Source organism: Aplysia californica, unplaced genomic scaffold, assembly GCF_000002075.1.
Source record: "Aplysia californica isolate F4 #8 unplaced genomic scaffold, AplCal3.0 scaffold00539, whole genome shotgun sequence".
In the NCBI taxonomy this organism is placed as follows: domain Eukaryota; kingdom Metazoa; phylum Mollusca; class Gastropoda; order Aplysiida; family Aplysiidae; genus Aplysia; species Aplysia californica.
Genome location: NW_004797809.1, coordinates 50076 through 53619, shown reverse-complemented (window position 1 = coordinate 53619; position 3544 = coordinate 50076). Strand labels below are relative to the sequence as shown.

The 3544-nt window shown below is 39.0% G+C and overlaps 1 protein-coding gene across 1 annotated transcript in view; it reads left to right on the top strand.

Moving 5' to 3' along the window:
* Positions 1 to 3544, top strand: part of LOC100533453 (putative neurotransmitter transporter) — a gene marked incomplete in the record, with an annotated part of 67114 nt that overhangs the window by 26567 nt on the left and 37003 nt on the right.

The following is a 3544-nucleotide window of genomic DNA, read 5'->3' as shown; positions in this document are numbered from 1 at the left end:
TCTCTCTCTCTCTCTCTCTGTCTCTCTCTCTCTCTTCCCCCCTCTCTCTCTCTTGTCCGTTTTTCAAATTTTCCTCGTTAACTAGAGCCACCATTACCATCCCCACCGTTTCCAGAAATAGGATCTAAATAAACATTTTAAAAATTGATAACAAGACGAACCAAGAAGACAGAGCACTACAAAATGTAAAGATTAAAAAAAAGGAAAAAGGAAAATCGAAACGGAGAATCCATTGGTCTTGTAACTACATTGTATTGACGAGCTGTTTTGTCGGGCGATGAATGTAGTTTGGGGAAGGTAATCACTGTAGAACATTGATTTATCGACGGAGAGCCCAGCCACTCCGCAAAGAGTACACGTCATGCAATTGTCTGTTTTGTCAAGAATACTGGAAATCATCTAGGGAGTGGGGCAGTTTTAGACAAATGTTGTGTTTTTTTAAGCCTGCACTGAATAACCCTGTCAGTGTGCGCTGCTGCACAGTATACTATTGTGGATTGCTACTACTGCAGAATTGAGTGCATGGTCGGTCCCTGTATGTATACATTTTCTCTGAGTGGCGTAACGGCTCCCTCTCCATTTCTTAATTAAATATCTGAAGGCAAAATAATACATGTGTATATTAACAAAGTGTAGAAAAAATGCAATATTGTACAGGTTGTGGTCAGAAATGCTAAAATATTATTTTTCGATAATTCTCGCCTTAGTATGGGGGCTTCAAAATTTTCTCTCCGTTGCACTTTGATAGGTTTGAGCCTGCGAATTTGCAAAACTGCTCAGAGAGGAGTGTGTAATTTTTATTTTTTTTATTTTTTGGGGGGAGGGGGGGGATTGTGTTTCGAAATAGGATGGAAAATTAGGAGAGTCAGATTAGTAGGGGTGGGGGCGCGGAAATTGAAAGAAAAAGAAAGAGAAATAAAGATCCAGCTAAATCTACGACAAAGGAACAAGACAAAAACTATGAGCTTATTTAAGAAGAATGCGCTGGACTAAGTATGGCAACAGTTCCATGGGCAGCACAGGTAGCATCAGTGCTGTGCTCTTTCTGGGAAACATAGGAGGGGGATTAGTGATCGTTTGAAATCGACTAGCTATTTTCACTTTTTCTGTCCGTTCAACAAAATGTATTCTTGGTACTGAAATAACGAAACATGTGCTGTTACAAAGACAGCTGCTTGGAACCAGCAGAGTCTGAATCTCGTTTCCATGGCGACAGCAGATGACTCCCATTTACCGATACATTGACATGTTTTTGAGAGGATATTATTATTTGTCATGAACTTTTTTTTCTTTGCATTTAGGGATGATATTTCATCGCCACATGTCATCTTCATCGCCAGGTTTTCAAAATGTTTTTGACGTTTTATCTTTTATTTCTCTTTGGTTTCTCTTCTTTTTCTTTTATAACCATCACCTTGTAGTGATTTGGTGGAGAGGAAGGACCACTAGGCATTTTTCGTTTCGAGTAACCATCTGTTTAGCCTAAGTCCTGATTTCACCACAGTCTGACCCTTCGTAGACCTTTTTCTTTTCAACTTTTTTCTTTTGATAAAAAGCCACAGATTGATTTTTCAGAATTTCAGAGGTAAGATATATTGGCCCCACTGAGAAACTCTTTGACAGGCGTTTTGTGATTTATTTTTCCTTCTAAAATTTGTTAGATCAGTTAAATCTATTAGATACTTCAATTGCAGACCACCATTTACCTATTTTCATTAGGTTTAAGCGATTTTCCTGTCAATTCCATTTTTGCAATGCTTACAGTTGATATAGAATGCACCCATGACTACCATCTACTATAATCTCTTTGTTTTTGCTTGTACGTCCTAATAACATTATTGTTTCATTTGTGGGTATATTTGTTAGCGTGTGTAAGTGGAAGTTTGAACTATTTCATGAAGGCAATGCACGAGCTATCCACACTTCAAGATTTGTTCACCCAGGCGCAAGGAGTCTGCCCTCATAGGTTTATACCCAGTGCACACTGCCGGTAGGATTTATTTTTATTGAGTCGGGATCAGACAGATTTTTCTTTCTGGAAGCGGCAAAAGTGTATTGTGGCACAGTGCGTCTCAATTCAACTCAATTCGAGTGTGACTTTCAAATTATTCACGTTTGTTTTTAAATCAAGGTCGGGAGCCGAATTGGTTGTATTGTGTCAATGTCAAAATAGCTCTTGCCTCGCCATCAAGGAGACTGTCTAGCTTCGACTCGATAAAATGAATTCGATTGGCAATGTGCACTAGGTATAACATTAACCTATTGCTGCACTAAGCTGCTTTTGTCTTCTGTGTTCAGAGCTTTGACGCTTGGTTAAGTCTCGGAAATTACGTTGGATTTGATCGTATTAGTCGACACGTGAAGTTCGTGCATTGCCTAGACTGTCTCGTTCTCATCATGGTTCATCAGGAGTTCTCATTTATCTTCTCTTTGTGGTGTCTTCCCTTCTACGCCACGCCACGCCACTGTTGCTATGCTCATGGGCAATCCGCATCGGTCGATGGATGTAATTAAAATTTACACGAAGAGGATTGAATGCTAGTTCTTTTTAGTTTCGGTAATGTTCAGAGCTGCTCGTCATTACGAATTTGGCGAAATCGTGACGTTTTTTGCCCTGAATATTTTGTGAACTGCTCTCAGTTATTGTACGAATCATTAGGAAATAAAAACCCTTAAATTTAAAATTTTGTAAGTTCCAGAAAGGTAACGCATGCAACGCAGTGTCCCCACTCGTTTCAACCCTCTGCGGGAAGAAAAAAAGTTTTGTCGTGCCTTTTTCCGCGACAAACAGCACATATCCCTATGCTGGTGACCTCATGCAGTCAAGTCGGAATCGCACTTTTATGAGTCTTTTTATTAAGGTAGCCCAGAGGTGTGAAACAGGACATTGCTCTGATGTTTTCAACATTTCGTGTTTGGGGGTAATTGTAGGTTTTGGATCAATACCAGCATTGAAAGTTTCTTCGCTATTCCTAATATTTTTTGGCATTATTGTTATAGTCTCGCATTATTATGTTTATAGCGATTGCTTTCCAGTCTAGTGTGTCAAAATATCCATCATAACCGCTTTTTTTCTATACAGTTTAAAACATTGCCTAAGACAATAGCTTAATGCTTAATAGGTGAATAATGGGATAACGTTTTGTTATGAAACGACGCCAGATCATTTCAAGAAGATTAGGAGTGGAAGGGAAATAGAAAGAAAATCAGACAGCGAGAGAAATAGAGAAATAAAGGTAGACAGAGCAACGTTTAAGGGCACTAACAGAGAAGAAGGGTAATTTATAAATTTTGCTAAACGAGAATGTGAATTAAGGTTGATCCCTATAGTGTAAAGATTTTCTTTTAAACATCAGAAAAAAGTCTCCAAAGTCTAAAATTCAGAGGATTTCATGGTACTCATGAATGCCAGTGTTCATTGAAGTTCTCGTTGATTAGCGGAAGATAAACAAAATGCGCCGACTCGCATTCACTCCTCTTGTTTTGCTTGAAGCTTAAAATTCTGCCCTGTGCACCAGCACTTTGCAAGCAACGTTCCCAGACT